The sequence below is a fragment of the Pogoniulus pusillus genome, chromosome 9, assembly GCF_015220805.1.
Source record: "Pogoniulus pusillus isolate bPogPus1 chromosome 9, bPogPus1.pri, whole genome shotgun sequence".
In the NCBI taxonomy this organism is placed as follows: domain Eukaryota; kingdom Metazoa; phylum Chordata; class Aves; order Piciformes; family Lybiidae; genus Pogoniulus; species Pogoniulus pusillus.
The window spans coordinates 5,758,674-5,777,446 of NC_087272.1; the positions used below are offsets into that span (position 1 = coordinate 5,758,674).

Sequence of the window (18,773 nt, forward strand, 5' to 3'; positions counted from 1 at the left end):
TGAAGTGCTCACCTGAAATCACAGAAGTGTCTTCCTCCTCTGAGCTTTTGCCAGCTTAATCTTAACACTTCTCCAGATCTTTTGTCTTCACACTTGCAAACCTGGCAAGGAAATGGCAAACAAGAAAGAAAGAAAATCTCATCATTCATGTTTGTGTAAGCAGCAAGTGTTTGCCATAGAGATGCAGCAGGGTGGTACTTGTGCAAAGGCTCTCTAAGTTCTGTGTCCAGCACTGCACTCATTTTTGCTGAAAGCTAGTGATGTTCCCCAGGCCACTTTATTGATCAAACCTTGTGTACTTGTTATCAGAGCAGTGGTTTTCATTTAAGCAGTATCTTTAAACACAAAGGACTTCACATGTCTATAGAGTCTTTGTATCTAAATTACATCACCTCCTGCTGAAATTCGAACAGATCTGTTTGATATGCAAAGTAGCTGTAGTCTAATTAAAAGCACTGCAGTTAATTTGCCACACCTGTATCCAAAGATGTTTTTATTTTGTATATTTTAATGAGTTAAACAGCAGCTGTATGTGAGGAATCACAGAATCACAGAACTTTAGAGGTTGGAAGCGACCTCCAGAGATCAATGAGCCCAAAGCCCCTGCCAAGACAGCATCACCTAGGATAGTCTGCACAGGAACTCATCCAGGCAGGTTTTGAAGGTCTCCAGGGAAGGAGACTCCACAGACTCTCTGGGCAGCCTGTTCCAGTGCTCTGTCACCCTCACTGTAAAGAGGTTTCTTCTCATGTTGAGATGCAATCTTCTATGTTCTTGTTTGTCGCCCTTGCTCCTTGTCTTATTGCTATGAACCATGAAAAAGAGATTGGCCCCCTCCACTTGACACCCACCCCTCAGGTATTTGTACACACCGATCAGATCTCTTCTCAGTCTTCTCTTCTCCAGACTAAACCACCTCAGGGCTCTCAGTCTCTCTCAACAGGGGAGATGCTCAAGTCCCCCAGTCATCCTTGTGGCTCTCCGCTGGACTCTTTCCAACAGGTTCCTGTCTCTCTTGAACTGGGGATCCCAAAATAACAATAATGCTATCCTGAGGACACAGATGTGAGGCAGAAAGAAAGATCATGATCTCATCATCACAACGAGAAATACAGTCTAGTAATAATAAGTGTTACAGTCTTGTAAAGTTGCAATTAATTGCAACGTCACATTTGGATTGAGGCCACAACAGTGTTATCACTACAATTGTACCCCACCAAAAATCCAAGACACTCCAGTAAGGAAGACCACATTTTGTCTTTTCTGAAAGAGCTGACAGGTGATTTTGCACAGAATCTGCTAGAGCAGGAACAACTGCCAAAGGTTTACTCTGTAGTCGCAGGATGTTAGGGGTTGAACGAGACCTCCATAGATCGCAGAGTCCAACCCCCCTGCCAGAGCAGAACCATAGAATCTAGTTCAGGTTGCACAGGAACACATCCAGATGGGGCTTGAGTCTCCAGAGAAGGAGACTCCACAATCTCTCTGGGGAACCTGTTCCAGTGTTCCATGACCCTTACAGTAAAGAAGTTCTTCCTCACCTTGAGGTGGAACTTCCTGTGCTTGTCATGTCACAGGGCACAACTGAGAAGAGTTTTTCCCCTTCCTCTTGAGCCCCAGCCATCAGATATTTATAAGCATTCATTAGACCCCCCTAAGTCTTCTCTTCACCAGACCAAAAAGCCTCAGGTCTCTCAGCTTCTCCTCACAGGGCAGCACTCCCTTAATCATCTTTGTAGCCCTTCATTGGACTCTTTCAAGTAGATTCCTGTCCCTTTTGAACTGAAGAGCCCAAAACTAAACACAGTAGTCACTGCAGAAATGTCTCTATTGCTTCTAGTAACAGATTGCCAGGTATAAGAGAAGATGCAAGTAGAGAGGACTGAGGAAGTAGTTTAAACATAGCACTTCAGAACAAAATACTGTTAGAAATATTTTTAGTTCTAGAAATAGCAGGGAAAAAAATCCCAGAAAACATAAGGTGGCTGCTGCACAACTAATAATGTGTTGCTTGTCCTACCCATATGTAACTTACCCCTAACAAGTTAAATGGTACTTATCTACAGCTAAAAAGATACTCATAGCAGAAGAGGAAAGGTGTAGCTCAGTAGTATGTTTGATGGTTCTTAGAGATTTGCTTACAAACCCAAAGTGGGCATGAATGCCTGGATTCATGGGAGTAGTTTTCTTTTTGTTAGCCTATTACACATGTTTGGTTTGGTAGCATATAACTCAAAGGGAAAAAAAATCCATTGGCAGCTTGAGTGCTTTGACAAAGAGCAAATTAAATCACATTTTGAGTACTGAAAGCATTTGAAGGACAATGCAAAAAAAGTACAGTTGTGTGTAGCTGCTAATGCAAACTTCATCAAGCACCAATATCACAGAAGCATGGACTGTCAGGGGCTGGAAGGTACCTTGAAGCTCGTCTAGTCCAATCCCCCTGTCAGAGCAGGATCACCTAATACCAGATCACATAGGAATGTGTCCAGGTGGGTCTTGACTATCTCCAGAGAGGGAGTCTCCACAGCCCCCTTGGGCAGCCTGTTCTAGTGTTCTGTCACCGTCGCAGGGAAAAAAAAGTTCCTCCTCATGTTTACATGAAATGTCTTATGCCTCAGCTTCCACCCATTGCCCCTTGTCCTGTCATCAGGCAGCACAGAGCAGAGCCTGGCTCCAGCCTCCTGGCACTCACCTTTTACACATTTATAAACACTGATGATGTCACCACTCAGACTCCTCTTCTCTGAGCAGCAGAATCCCAGGTCTCGGAGCCTTTCCTCCTAAGAGAGATGTTCCATTCCCTTAATCATCTTTGTAACTCTGTGCTGGACTCTCTCAAGCAGTTCTAGGTCCCTCGTAAACTGCGGGGCCCAGAGCTGAACACAGTACTCCAGATATGGTCTCACCAGGGCAGAGTAGAGGGGCAGGAGAACATCTCTCAATCTACTAGCCACACACCTTTAAAGCACCCCAGAATAGCATTAGCCCTCCTGGCAACAAGAGCACATTGCTGTCTCCAAATGAATGACAAACAAGGATGGATATTTGTCTCCAGCTAAGTCTTAGCTCATGTTCATTAAAATGGCTAGCTATTCACAGCAAAGTCCAACCCCCCTGCCATGCCCAGGGACACCCTACCCTAGAGCAGGCTGCCCACAGCCTCAGCCAGCCTGGCCTTAAACACCTCCAGCTATGGGGCCTCAACCACCTCCCTGGGCAACCCATTCCAGCCTCTCACCACTCTCATGCACAACAACTCCTCACGTCCAGTCTGAATCTCCCCATCTCCAGCTCTGCTCCATTCCCCCGAATCCTGTCACTGCCTCATATCCTGAAAAGTCCCTCCCCAGCTTTTTTGTAGCCCCCTTCAGATCCTGGAAGGCCACAAGAAGGTCACCTGGAAGCCTCCTCTCTCCAGACTGAACAGCCCAACTCTCTCAGCCTGTCCTCATAGGAGAGATGCTCCAGCCCTCTGATCATCCTCGTGGCCCTTTCTCTGGAGATGCTCCAGCACTTCCACATCCCTCTTGTAATGGGGGCTCCAGAAATGGATGCAGTACTTCAGGTGGGGTCTCACCAGAGCAGAGTAGAGGGGGAGAATCACCTCCCTTGCCTGGCTGGTCACACTTCTCCTGATGCAACCCAGGATCTGGTTTGCCTTCTGGGCTGCAAGTGCACACTGCTACTTGGAATACATGTACCCACAACCTGGTTAACTTTGCAAACTTCTCTTGGCAGATCTTCACTATGGTCCTGCTATTAGCAATTGCATTGACATGAAACAAAGATTGTGCATTTACAGTCTCTAAGTAACTCAGAATGCAGAAGAGGGAAGAATAAAGAAACATTTTTTAGTGACTGAACAGAAGTAGCATTTCTTCCAAAACACATTTCAAGGGTTTTGTAGCATGGCTTTGAAAAACAGAGCACTCTGGTTTCATATGTACTGAAGTTCATGCTAATAGACTGATGTCATTGCAACGAGGAATTAATGACTTATCACTTGCTCATAAATAAACTCTTTCTTTGAAAACCCCACATCACAGTGAAGCAGGAGAACCAGGAAGGTTTTTGTCTTTCACTGCAATTGACTCTTACTGACTAATTAGAGAAAACAAAATTACCTTAATAGTGATCATTTCTTTTTTTCCTCCCAGTAAAAAATTCCTCTTAGGAGACTGTAATGTCTCTAAGAGTTCAGTTTCATTTATATAACGACTGTCAGACAAATATATGCTCATACTTGAATCTGGAAATAATCTAATCTATCTGTATATGCTCATACTTGAATCAGAAAACAATCTGATGTTCCATACTTTACAGATAGCTATCAACTGTAGTTTCTGGTTTTGGAGTTTTCCCATCTTAAACAATGTAAGATATCACAGTATCACAGTATCATCAGGGCTGGAAGAGACCTCACAGATCATCAAGTCCAACCCTTTACCACAGAGCTCAAGGCCAGACCATGGCACCAAGTGCCACGTCCAATCCTGCCTTGAACAGCTCCAGGGACGGCGACTCCATCACCTCCCCGGGCAGCCCATTCCAGTGTCCAATGACTCTCTCAGTGAAGAACTTTCTCCTCACCTCCAGCCTAAATTTCCCCTGGCGCAGCCTGAGGCTGTGTCCTCTCGTTCTGGTGCTGGCCACCTGAGAGAAGAGAGCAACCTCCTCCTGGCCACAACCACCCCTCAGGTAGTTGTAGACAGCAATAAGGTCTCTCCTGAGCCTCCTCTTCTCCAGGCTAACCAATCCCAGCTCCCTCAGCCTCTCCTCATAGGGCTTGTGCTCGAGGCCTCTCCCCAGCCTCGTTGCCCTTCTCTGGACACACTCAAGCATCTCAACGTCCCTTCTAAACTGGGGGGCCCAGAACTGAACACACTTTACTTACAGCAACCTACATGAACAGATCACAGAAGATCTTCTAAATGCTGATTTTTTTTTTGACAGCAGAGTGGGAAATTGAGGCCAGGTCCATTCGTTTCTGCAGAAGAGCACTATAAACTGGTTTCAATGAACATAGGTATCTGAAACATATTTAAATTAATAACATTTATGGGTGAGAAAAGGAGGGAGGAAAACAGAAGACAAGACAGTAGTCTGAGGCTTATGCAGTAAACTAAGATGTCAGAGTAGGAGAAATTAAAGCAAATAGAAATCACTATTTAGCAAGCTCTGGGACAATCAGTAGAGGAGCAGCCCGCTGCTATTATGAGCCATCATTACTTCATGAAGTCAGAAGCCACTCAAGGCAGATGAACCCATCCAATTTGGTATGGATAGGAAAAGAATTGTGGTTAATCCTTGTAAAGGCAGGGTCACAGAAGAAGTAGGATTTCGCATGTGGATGAGATTTTCTTCTATTTGCAGCTTCTGTGGAAAGGCTTTTTCCACTTTTGACTTGCCAATGCATGTGCTAGATAAACGTGTGCAGTGGCAGTCCTTATCCTACAGGGAGCACACTGCAAAATGTGTTTGCTCAAAAAACACACTCAGTGGAACAAAAAACACATTTAAGGCACAGTTACGGGGATACAGAGTTCAGCTGAGTTTTACCAACTTACTGCATGCTGATTCAAGCCTGCCAAAGAAAATTTGATGAAGTTCAGAAAATACCTGACTAATGGAGTCACTGATACGTGCAAGGATCTTACCAAAGTGTCTTTGCTTTTGGTAAGCAAATATTTTCCACTGTGAATGCAGCCTAACCACTGACATTCCCACAATAGTTTGTAGCCATGGCACACGATGCTCTAAACTCTGTTTAAACTAATAGAGACTTAAGTGCTGTGATGGTTTGGGTGTTTCCCACCCCCTGCCCCCCCCCCCCCACTTTGGAAAAATCACCCAGGCTAGACTCAGTGGCTCTGAAAGTTGGATGAAGCTTCATATTTACAGCTTAGCACAATATACAAGCAGATATTTACAATATATACAGCTATATGCAAGTTAAAAAGGCAATACAGAAACACAACAGCCCTCCCAGAAACAAGAGTCCCCAGGAGGGGCTCCCAACCACCCTTCCACCTTCCTCCCAACCCTTTACTTTACCCAAGACTTTGCCTTTATGGTCAAGGTAGTTTGGATGGTCGGCCAGGGGGTTAGGAAGCAGATGGATTAGTCACACAGATAGCAGGTTAGAGAGAGAGGTTGAGCCCCAGAGAGAGACTTTATCTGTTTGTGTTCTTATACATCTCAGCAAGCCTATGAGTGAAGTAGACATCACCATTGTTTCATTTTCACAGCCTGTAATCTAGTTCTTCTCACCAAAATATTCTAGCTAGCTTCAAACTAGCACAAGTACTTGGAAAGTTCTTGTTTGGCCCTGGCTGACAGCCAAAAGCTTTGGAGACCAGAGGTTTGAAGCACTGCCCTTCACAACACTGGGAATTCTGAAGCTGGGCAGTGGTGTGGGTACAGATTTCACTAGCAGCTATGTGCTGCTGGTCCATGATAGGCAGTGGAAAGTAGGAGCTTCATAGCCACCTCCTTAACAATGTTTCTAAAAAGAAGTCTCCAATGCCAAAAAGATACTGGATGATCTTAGAGGTCTCTTCCAACCTGGTTGACTTTGTGAAAGATGACAGTCCAACAAAGAGAGTTACTCTTATGCTCAAAAAAAGCTAAAGAAAACATCACACTGAGCTTTGTCTTACCCTTTGAATCACTCTTGGGTAGGAACCACACCATGCAAGGAAAAGGAAATAAGCATTTGGCATAAAGGCAGAAGAAGAAGGAAAAAACTCTCCTCTGTGTTTCCTTTACTGTCCTAATAGTTTCTTGATGCTGTTACTTCACTGTCTACTTGTTGTCACTGCTCCTGTGCCACAGACCTGTTTTAGCATGCCACTTTTTACCCTTCCTCAGAGCAATTAGTTTTCACAATGTGACTTCAGAATTTAGCCAGTGAATTTCCCTCTCCTCTCAAATTCTACTTTGTCACTCTGATTAACTTCTTTTTCTTTCCCTTCTTTGTCTTTCTTTTTCCATTCAGATTGCTTCTCAAACTTCCTGCTCCAGGTTGCCCAGTGTAATGTGCTGACTGTGTTGCTTTGTGTGCATTATGTCATCCCATTGCAGGCAGCCCTGGGCCCAGGGAAGTCATCGCTAGTTAGCAGAGATGGGAGCTTTAGCTTTGGTAGAGCTTTCTGGGGCTCTCAGCCTCTGCTCCATTATCCACCCTTTAGCTGTACCTCTGCACGTCACAGTATCACAGTATCATCAGGGTTGGAAGAGACCTCATAGATCATCAAGTCCAACCCTTTACCACAGAGCTCAAGGCTAGACCATGGCACCAAGTGCCACGTCCAATCCTGCCTTGAATAGCTCCAGAGACGGCGACTCCACCATCACACCAGGCAGCCCATTCCAGTATCCAATGATGTGTATAAATGTTGTATATATGTGTTCAGGCAGAAAAAAATAGCATTTTTTGGAATGGATACACACACACACACACATCTATCTATATCTAAATCCATATCTATATCTATTATATATCTATATCTATACCATCTACATCTATACACACAAAGGTACACATACCTATGCACATATATCCATATATATATCTGTATATATGTTATATATGTGTGTTGAGGCAGAAAGAACTAGCATTTAGGTTTGTGTGGATATATATGCACACACACACACACACATCTATCTATATCTAAATCTAAATCTGTATCTATACCTATATCTATTATATATCATCTATATCTATATGCACATAGATACACATATCTATACACATATCCATATAGATGTGTATATATGTTATATATGTGTTGAGGCAGGAAGAACTAGCATTTTTTTGATATGGAGATATATACACACACACACACACATCTATCTATATCTAAATCTGTATCTATACCTGTATCTGTATCTATATCTGTTATATATCACCTATATCATCTATAGCTCTATCTATACACACATAGATACACATATCTATACATATATCCATATAGATGTGTAATGAGAGGTGTAATTGAGAGGTGCCTCCTACAGGGCATTCAAGGCTCAGTAGGCAGGTTCACGGGGAGGGGATCCACACCCTGCGTAGTTGCAAGTCAAGGGAAAGCAGAAGGGCATATCTGACAGGAGAAAATAAATCCTTGAGCAATACAGTCATGAGAAAAAGCCTCTGCTGAATACATGCATGCTCCTCTTGTGCTTTAAGGGCTTATTGTTACTGTTTGGTTGTTTTTTTTTTCATTTTGGCTAAATGTGTTTGGTTTGCCAGATGGTCAGCAAACAGCACTGTGACCTAACTGCTGCCACCATGCCAAATCCCAAAGCAGAGATGGCAATGAACTTTTAATGTAGAATAGAATATCCTCCCCCTCAGCAGCTTGGCTTTGATCTGGGGGAAAAAAAAACAAAAGTAGGTTTATTTTTATTTCTGTTTCACACAGAGCAGTCTGTGTCACCTGAGCACGGTCAGCCTTATCCTAAATGGTCAGCGTTTGGCTAAACTGTAAGCATCTAAAAACAGGATATTACAGCAGAAAACAGGATAAGTGCAGTAACAGTGGGAGCTGTGGGGCCCTTCCTAGTTGCCCCCTCTCCTTTGCTCGTCAAAACAAGGAGAGATAACATCTGAATGCATTTGTGTCTAGTTAAAATGCTGTGCCATGCTAATAAACATATCAAACACAGATTTCTGGCTTCTGCCAAGTTTAGATTCTGATTGCCAGTGCTGCAGAAGTTGACAGAGACATCTAGAACTGTCATAGGAAAAAGTGCTTCTCAAAGGCATTCACAGAATCCACCAGGTTGGAAAAAGACCTTTGAGATCATCGAGTCCAGTGTATCACCTAATACCTTCTAATTAACTAAACCATGGCAGTAAGTGCCTTGTCCAGGCTCCTTTTAAACATCTGCAGGGATGGTGACTCCACCACCTCCCTGGGCAGCCCATTCCAATGCCAATCACTCTCTCTGCCAACAACTTCCTCCTAACATCCAGCCTAGCCCTCCCCCAGCACAGCTTGAGACTGTCCCCTTGTTCTGTTGCTGGCTGCCTGGCAGAAGAAACCAACCCCCACCTGGCTACAACCTCTCTTTAAGTAGTTGTAGACAGCAATGAGGTCCCCCCTGAGCCTCCTCTTCTCCAGGGTAATCAACCCCAGCTCTCTCAGCCTCTCCTCATAGGGTTTGTGTTCCAGACCTCTCACCAGCTTCAACGCCCTTCTGACATGTTCCAGTATCTTCAACATCTGTCTTGAATTGAGATGTCCTCAGGCAGATGATCAGGCTCACAATGTGGATGAAACCAGCCCAGCATTTGCATAGCTGTGGAGGAAGGGACAAGATATCTTCAACACAAAAAAGTTCTGGTTGTCTGTTCTCTCTATGCAGTGATGTTTATAAGAAAACAAAGGGAGCTGTGTTTCTCCCTGACTGCTTTCCTCCCTTGCAAGGTGAGAGGCAATCTCACCTTCAGCCTTTGTTCTGGACACTGACCTGTTTACCTACATAACTTCAGAGCCAGATACCCTTACAGGGGTGTAGGAAACTGCTGGCATACCAGTGGATGAGTAAATATCACTAGACCAGAGCTGAACTTGCTCTCCAGGAAGAAGTTTTATTTTATGTGACTTAAACCACATTGGCATTTGCTGTTCAGACCTGTTTGTTGTGTACTCATTACATCACCTCAAGAAAGGCAGACAATCTGTCACTCTCCAGAAATAGAATCCTTCCATAAGAATTCCTGAAATTCCTCTCTTTATTAGATTTCCATCCAACTTTGTGGATTTGGTGTTGTTTTGTTGTTGATTTCCAACCCCCCCACCAAAGTGTAGATGTGCCTAAAGCTGCAAAGCAAGAGGTTGATCTGCCTTTGCACTGCATTTGGCTGCTTCTGTGCCAAATCTCAATATGTCCAGACTCACACTTTTTTCCCCCCTTGCTTTAAAATAAGCAAAAGATCTCATAATTCTCAGAAGAATGATGAAAGAGTCCTGGAAGTACTGGTAGGTAGGAGGCTGTTCATGAGCCAACAGTGTGCCCAGGTGGCCAAGAGAGCCATCCTGGCCTGGCTCAGGAACAGTGTGGCCAGTAGGACGAGGGAGGTTATTCTTCCCTTATACTCAGCACTGATCAGGCCACAGCTTGAGTCCTGTGTCTAGTTCTGGGCCACTCAATTCAAGAGAGGTGTTGGAACGTGTCCAGAGAAGGGTGACAAAGCTGGTGGGGGGCCTGGAACACAGTACTGTGAGGAAAGGCTGAGGGAGCTGGGGGAGTTTAGCCTGGAGAAGAAGAGGAGGCTCAGGGGTGACCTCATTGCTGTCTATAACTACCTGAAGGGAGGTTGTAGCCACGTGGGGCTTGGCCTCTTCTGCCAAGCAACCAGCAATAGAACAAGGGGGGAAACAGTCTCAAGTTGTACTGGGAGAAGAATAGGCTGGATGTTAGGAGGAAGTTGTTGTCAGAGAGAGTGATTGGCATTGGAATGGGCTGCCCAGGGAGATGGTGGAGTTGTCCCTGGAGGTGTTCAAGAAAAGCCTGGATGAGTCATTTAGTGCCATGGTCTAGATGACTGGATAGGGCTGGGTTCTAGGTTGGCCTGGATGATCTTGGAGGTCTCTTCCAACCTGGTTGATTCTGTGATTCTAAGTTTATCCAACTCTTGCAATATAGAAGGTGCAGTGGAGAAACTCTGTTTCCATTCAGTTCAGCACTGAACTTTGGGAAATCTAAGAATCATAGAACTGAGTCCGCTCCAATCAACAACAACAACAACAACAAGAAACAAGAAAACAAAGAAACAAAAAACCCAAACAAAACAAAAGGGAAACTGCTGTAATAAGGCAGATTTTTTCCTGAAAGGGAGAAGTAGCAAAGAAGGAAAGAGGTAAGGATGCTAACTTGGGATGTGCTCAACCTATTAGCCTAGCAACAGAACACACAAGAAGGCAACAGCACTAAACACAGGGAAAGTCCTCGTGTCAACAAAGCAAAACAAAAGATGCATTCTTGGTGGGGGAAATTTCACCTTCCCTTGATGTGTGTAATTTTGTCAGTAGCACCAGTAGGGAAATAAATCCTGCGATATCCATTTTATGTGAGGCTCTGTTTACCATAACAAGATAGATTTGTTCTGGAAAATTTGTTTTGTCAATACATCCTTTGTTAGGCAGTACCTTCATCTCCTAGCAACAGTGTGGGGAAATCCATCAGACATGGAATTTAGCTGCAAAATAGGATGGGCTAGCTATAGCTTGTATGCTTTTGGAAATCACAGTATCACAGTATTACTAGGATTGGAAGAGACCTCACAGATCATCAAGTCCAACCCTTTACATTATAAATGGACTTGACTAATTTGTTCAAAGCCCTAATGAGGATAGTTGTTATACTTCAATATCTTCACTGGCATGCAAATACTTTCAGTGCACTTAGGGTGCCTGTGTCCATTGAATCATAGAATCAACCAGGTTGGAAGAGACCTCCAAGATCATCCAAGTCCAACCTATCCCCCAGCCCTATCCAGTCAACTAGACCATGGCACCAAGTGCCTCATCCAGTCCACTGACAGGTTGATAAATAAGGCTACAGAATGGAAGCTGGGAAAAAAAAACCCAAACAACCAAGCAATGCTCTCATTAAAAACAAACTAATGAAAGCACATGGAATGCTGAAATAACTGCTCTGCCTCTTGCTCTTGAGAAGACACTTTCAGTCCCACAAGGGCTGCCTAATGGGAAATTGGATGCATCCATGCCACACTTAAGATGTGTAAGTGTCATTGCAGGCCAGCTTTTTAAGCCTCAGAGATCCGCAGTGTCACTTTTCACAAGCTACAACAGCAGTAATAAACTTCTGGTAGGCAACAGAGTCACAGAGCAGGAGAGGCTGCAGAAAATAGCAATGCTCCTCAGGTGCTCATCCTTTCCAAGGCATGTCTCAAGCTCTATTTTTATTTTCTTTTACCCAGAGAGTACCTGTGATGAATTTGAAGGAAGTCAAGGGTGATCTAAAAGGCTTCCATAAGTCTCTAAGGGATCGCTTTCGACTGAACTCTACAGCGTTCCTCTGATCTGCATGCCATTCTTCTGGTTGTTTTTCAAGGTTGGATTTGTCCCTCAGGCTGGTCCCAGCTTCCCAGAAGGCTCATCTGGCACAAAGCTACCGTCACTGCAGCTCAGCCTCTACAAGCACAGAAAAGCAAAGGATGACACTGCAGTCCTGTGGCCTGTCTGTGGCATGTGGAAATAGGAATTCCCCATCTGTGTAGTCTTCGTCACTTCTGGAGCCTTGCAGCTGCTAAAGCTCAGCTGTGTCCCAGGTCACTCCACAAGGACACCCACCCCTTGGGGGGGTCCCCTGGGCATATACAAACCCCATTGGTTGTGTGGGTTGAGAAACAGGCTGCAAGAAAAGGACTAGGATGTGGAAGTAACCTTACCAGAAGGGACATTACCAGAGACTTCGGGGGAATAAGGTTGAGGCCTTTTGACTAAAGGAGTCCTCCAGCTACACATGCTTTGGCCCCAGCTCCTCCTGCACATTACAGTATCATAGAAAATATCCATTTGGAAGAGACCCCAAAGATCATTCTGTCTAACCTTCCACCCAGCACTGAAGGGTCAACACTAAACCATGTCCCTAAGTGCCAGCTCCACAGGCTGCTTGAACACCTCCAGGGATGGTAACTCCACCACTTTCCCTGGGCAGACCATTCCAACGTTTGACAAACCTCTCTGGGAAGAAATATTTCCTAGCATCCAGCCTGAACCTCCTCTGGTGCAACTTGAAATGCTTCCCTCCAGTCCTGTAACTTGTCATCAAGAAGAGGCTTCCCTGTCCTCACTCCAATCTCCCTTCAGAGAGTTGTAGAGAGCAACTCCTCAGCCTCCTCTTCCCCAGACTGAACATCCTCAGCTCCCTCAGATGCTTCTCATAGGCCAGGTGCACCCAGGCCCTTCAACAGCCTCATTGCCTTTCTCTGAACACTCTCCAGAACCTCACTGTCCCTCTGGCAGTGAGGGGCTCAGGACTGAACACGAACATTCCTATGCACAACAGCCTTTGTGCAAACGGTGGTGGGAGATTCACCCCAGAGCAACAGCACTGTCTGAAATAGTTCCTCATTGATCACAGGTTCTCATGGGCACAAGTGAAAGCCCAGTAAGATGAGTGGCTGGAAAGCAGCCAAGAGGAAAGGGACCTGGGGATACTGATAGATAGTAGGCTGAAGGCAGTGAATCTGTAGAGACTACTGCTACTGTCCTCAAAAACAGAGCACTTGTCTTTTCCAAAGACCCTGGTTGAAACAGCCTCAAACACTTTGTAGTCCACCAGTGCTTGACACACAGGCACTATTTTAGCACGGGAAATATCAACACCCTCAAAATACTTGTTCTGCAGCAGGTGGGCAAAGACAACGTCCACTGCTTCTGAACCAATAAAACAGTCATGACGGCACTTCAGGTGCTGGTGACGCTTCTTCACCTCCACTTGAGTTTGAAGTGCATTGATAATGCTGCTCCAGACATAAGTTGCTCCAAAGGGCTTCTGTGCCAAGCTGAAGCCTGATGGCCTGGAGACAGGGCTGCAGAGAGCGCTCAGGCTCAAGGCTGCTGCCTTCTCTCGCATGGTAGCCATCACCACTGCCAGCTCCGCACTCTCTGTGCACAGTATCTCTGTGATACTGTGTGATACAGTGTGCCCAGGTGGCCAAGAGAGCCAATGGCATCCTGGCCTGCATCAGGAACAGTGTGGCCAGTGGGACAAGGGAGGTTATTCTGCCCCTGTACTCAGCACTGGTTAGGCCACACCTTGAGTGCTGTGTCCAGTTCTGGGCTCCTCAATTCAAGAGAGATGTTGAGATACTGGAACGTGTCCAGAGAAAGGCAACAAAGCTGGTGAGGGGCCTGGAACATAAATCCTATGAGGAGAGACTGAGGGAGCTGGAGGTGTGCAGCTTGGAGAAGAGGAGGCTCAGGGGCGACCTCATTGCTGTCTACAACTACCTGAAGGGAGGATGTAGCCAGGTGGTGGTTGGCCTCTTCTCCCAGGTGAGCAGCAACAGAACAAGGGGACACAGAGTGAAGTTGTGCTGGGGAAAGTATAGGCTGGATGTTAGGAGGAAGTTGTTGGCAGAGAGAGTGATTGGCATTGGCATGGGCTGCCCAGGGAGGTGGTGGAGGCACCGTCCCTGGAGGTGTTGAAGAAAAGCCTGGATGAGGCACTTAGTGCCATGGTCTGGTTGACTGGCTAGGGCTGGGTGCTAGGTTGGACTGGATGATCTTGGAGGTCTCTTCCAACCTGGTTGATTCTATGAAGTTTTCATAAGCCCATGCCCGCACCACATGAGAAACTTGATTGAAAAAGTAACCTGAACACTTTAATCTCCCACATTACTGTAGAAGCAATTTCTTACTTTTCAGTCAGATAAGAGGAATATTTCTGTGTTCTTGGACCACATGTTCACCAGAGGCAGAACAGTAGCTGAAATCACTTTTATATGTTCAGTAAAATGTCCCTCAGGATTGGAAATCTTCCAACACATGTTGTGAAAGGCTTTGTTAATGAAAGAAGAAGTGGCCCAGAGGTACAGTCAAGCTTTCCTGAGGGACTGAGGTAGTGTCATGTTGTTCTGACAGATCCTAATTATTTCAGCTGGGGAGACAGGAGCCAGCTGAAGTGGGGCGGGGGAGGTCCATCCTCATCACTGAGCCAGCCTGAGACTGGGGCTGCTCCTAGGAGGACATCGACAGCATCAACAAATCAAAAAGAGTTTGTTTTTATTTATGCTTTACAGACATGCAAGGGCTGTAGGGGAGAGTTAATTGGCAACAAAGCAAATAAATAGCTCCCGATAAAAAAGCAGCTATTCAGATCTCTGCTGAGCTCTGGAAAGGCAGCTAGAGAGACCTGTGTATGTGTCCCCATACACAGGTTAGGGACAAAGCCAGTATCACAGTATCACCAAGGTTGGAAGAGACCTCATAGATCATCAAGTCCAACCCTTTACCACAGAGCTCAAGGCTAGACCATGGCACCAAGTGTTTGTTGAAAGTCTGTGCTTAGGAGAAAAATAATACCTAATAATTGGGAATTACTCTTGTATGGAGATCTGAGCAGGGATTCATCTCACACCCATCCCTGCAATGAAGCAGCTTTTCTTGTAAGGAAATACAAAGACCCTCTGTTTACACTGCCTGACCCTCAAGCATTTATAGAGGATATGGGAACCACCCTGAGGAAACCTACTGCTTGAAAAAAGGCTTTTAAATGGATGTTTCACTTGTCATCTACCCTCGATTAAATTAGCTTTCTGACTTGGGCATAATGATTTCAGTCACTCTGTATTTATTTCCATTTAAGCTGTGTTTGCTCTTGAACTTTTTGCTCCTGACTCGCACACATGTTCGGGATATAGAGCAAACACTTCGGCGTGAAGCAACATCATACACAATGAGTCATCGGTGCTCTGGTCCACAGTCATCCCACAGAGTGCTGGTGCTGTCAGTCACTCTGTCATTTGCAAACATAGCTACAAACACTCAGGAGCAGGCAGTTATCTTGTATAACACCTTATGGAAAATCTGCCTTAAGCAAAGAGGAGCTGTGTCAGTGTATTTTTGGAAGAGCTAGAAGAGAATGATAGATCTTTCGGTATGGAAGCAGCTTCTGGACAAGTTGTGTCTAAACTGATACATCTGAGTGAGGTGTTTTTGAATGTAATTATACATTAACCTTTGGCTTACATCTGAACCTGTCCTGGTTTCTATGGCAATATCCACCTATCATCAGGTATTATTAGCTTCTAGTGCGCAGGTTAAAAATGCATTTATTCATCCTGGGGAATTAACAGTACTAACTCCAGACATCACAGAATCAGTCAGGGTTGGAAGGGACCACAAGGACCAGCCAGTTCCAACCCCCCTGCCATGCCCAGGGACACCCTACCCTAGAGCAGGCTGCACACAGCCTCATCCAGCCTGGCCTTCAACATCTCCAGCTATGGGGCCTCAACCACCTCCCTGGGCAACCCATTCCAGCCTCTCACCACTCTCATGCTCAACAACTTCCTCCTCACATCCAGTCTGACTCTCCCCAGCTCCAGCTTTGCTCCATTCCCCCCAGTCCTGTCACTCCCTGATATCCTGAAAAGTCCCTCCCCAGCTCTTTTGTAGGCTCCCTTCAGATGCTGGAAGGCCACAAGAAGGTCACTTGGGAGCCTCCTCTTCTCCAGACAGCACAGCCCCAACTCTTTCAGTCTGTCCTCACAGCAGAGGTGCTCCAACCCTCTGAGCATCCTCATGGCCCTGGTTCTAGGTGGCTCACACCTAGAAATGCAGAGGTGCCACACTGTGCTCCATTCAAACACATAAAAACTCCCAAAATTTGGCTGCCAGCTTTTCTCCTAAGGGAGCAGCATGGTGTCTGTGATGCACAAGCACCCAGCACTCCTCCCAGAGAAGGGCCACAAAGGTGATCAGAAGGCTGGAGCGCTCCTGTGAAGACAGGCTGAGGGAGCTGAGGCTCCAGGGAAATCTTATGGTGGCCTTCCAGTACCTGAATGTGGCCTGCAGTAAAGCTGGAGGATCTTCTAATAATGACTTGTGGTGAAAGGACAGGGGACAAGAGTTTTAGACTAAAGCAGGGTAGATTTGCATTAGGAACAGACTGCAGCATCTCCACGTCCCTCTTGCAAGAGGGGCTCCAGAACCGGATGCAGTAGCTGATCCTGATGCCACTGCATAAAGCTCGTCCCAGCTCAGAGCCAAGAGCTACCCCAGACTGCTGGGCTGAAAGGAGTAAGAATGAAGGCACTGCACACTGATTGGGAGTTCAAAGCAAGACTCTACTTGCAGTGTGGATATGCAGACCAACCCCCACCTGGCTACAGCCTCCCTTTAGGTAGTTGTAGACAGCAATGAGGTCACCCCTGAGCCTCCTCCAGACTAAACAACCCCAGCTCCCTCAACCTCTCTTCACAGGGCTGTGTTCCTGCCCCCTCACTAGTTTTATTGTCCTTCTCAGGACACATTCCAGCACCTCAACATCTCTCTTGAATTGAGGGGCCCAGAACTGGACACAGCACTCAAGGTGTGGCCTGACCAGTGCTGAGTACAGGGGCAGAATAACCTCCCTTGTCCTACTGGCCACACTGTTTCAATACAGGCCAGGATGCCTGGAGCTCTGCCTGGAGAGAAGTGAAGGGAGGAAAGGCAGGGAGGAGGAGAGAAGGCAGCAGCATCAGTCAGGCGCTGCCTTATAAACTATGACACCAGAAAGCAGAACAGAACAACGACATTACAACATCTTAGGATGACCAGGTCTGACCCCTGGGATGGGACGGGACTGTTGTCTCTGTAGTTGTTTTAAGGCAGCCTAGATTCCCCTCAAACTACCACAAACCTTAAATCCCTTCATCACGTGCATACAGTCATGCCAGAGTCAAAAATGCAACCCAGTATTGGAGAGTTAAGGCATTTGTGGAACCTGAGTGTGACTACTTTGCCAATTATTTCATAAGTAACAGCCAGAGATTAGTTAAAAAATATATATATAATTAAAAAACAGGTAAGAAGAGCAAACTTCAGAGAGAAAAAAAAAACCAAAACATAAGGCCTATATTCTCCACTAAAGTATCTGGGAAATTTAGGCTTGAGGTGAGGAGAAAGTTCTTCCCTGAGAGAGTCATTGGACACTGGAATGGGCTGCCTGGGGAGGTGGTGGAGTCGCCGTCCCTGGAGCTGTTCAAGGCAGGATTGGACGTGGCACTTGGTGCCATGGTCTTGCCTTGAGCTCTGTGGTAAAGGGTTGGACTTGATGATCTATGAGGTCTCTTCCAACTTTGGTGATACTGTGATATTGTTTGTGTGCTCTCAGCACAGGGGCAGGCATCAGTGTCAGTAAATACTTGGCTTGGCACATGGCTGCAAAATTGGGCATGTCTTATATTCCCTGAACAAGCAGCTTGCCACTGGCATAATTCTGTGTGAAGAATAAGCACAAGAGTTATCACTACCAATTATATTAATGATATATGTTATTTTGTGCTAAAATGTTTGCTACTATATCATTGCAGAGTGAAGATGATACAGTAGAAAGCTCATCTCCACAAAACCCAATCCAAATATCTTTCTCTCTGGGATCATCCCTCAGTGAAAGAGGAATCCAAAATGCACAGACACGGAAGTACATCCTCACAGTCAGATGCCTCCTTCTCCTGGCAGATGCACCCCACAGAAAGCAGCTGAGATTTGGTGGTGGAGATGTAGAATCATAGAATCAACCAGGTTGGAAGTGACCTCCATGATCATCCAGTCCAACCTAGCACCCAGCCCTAGCCAGTCAACTAGACCATGGCACTGAGTGCCTCAGCCAGGCTTTTCTTGAACGCTTCCAGGGACGGTGCCTCCACCACCTTCCTGGGCAGCCCATTCCAATGCCAATCACTGTCTCTGCCAACAACCTCCTCCTAACATCCAGCCTACACCTACCCCAGCACAACTGTGTCCCTTTGTTCTGTTGCTGGTTGCCTGGGAGAAGAGGCCATCCTCCACCTGGCTACAGCCTCCCTTCAGGTAGTTGTAGACAGCAATGAGGTCACCCCTGAGCCTCCTCTTCTCCAGGCTAAACACGAAACTTGATTAGTTTTGCCTACCTGAGCCAGATTTGACCTCTGAGAGTTCCTTCACTTTTTACAGTTAGATTTCAGCAGATGCTGCAATTAAAGTTAGAAATAGCCATAGCAGCTCATAATCCTCTTTAAAAATGTGATTGCCCACACAGATACA

At 45.8% G+C, this 18,773-nt stretch overlaps 1 long non-coding RNA gene across 3 annotated transcripts in view; it reads right to left on the reverse strand.

Annotated features, from left to right (window-relative positions):
- Positions 1 to 4,951: 4,951 nt before the first annotated feature.
- LOC135178412 (uncharacterized) overlaps positions 4,952 to 18,773 on the reverse strand; it is a 50,867-nt gene continuing 37,045 nt past the window's right edge. Inside the window, exons 4-6 of one of the 3 annotated variants that reach the window (XR_010303510.1) lie at positions 11,961 to 12,167; positions 9,189 to 9,306; positions 4,952 to 5,033 (exon numbers count right to left, since the gene is read on the reverse strand). This is a non-coding gene — a long non-coding RNA (uncharacterized LOC135178412). Of the gene's footprint in view, positions 5,034 to 8,263; positions 8,375 to 9,188; positions 9,307 to 11,645; positions 12,168 to 18,773 lie in introns of those variants that run through there. The other 2 variants (XR_010303509.1, XR_010303508.1) reach the window with 2 other exon arrangements.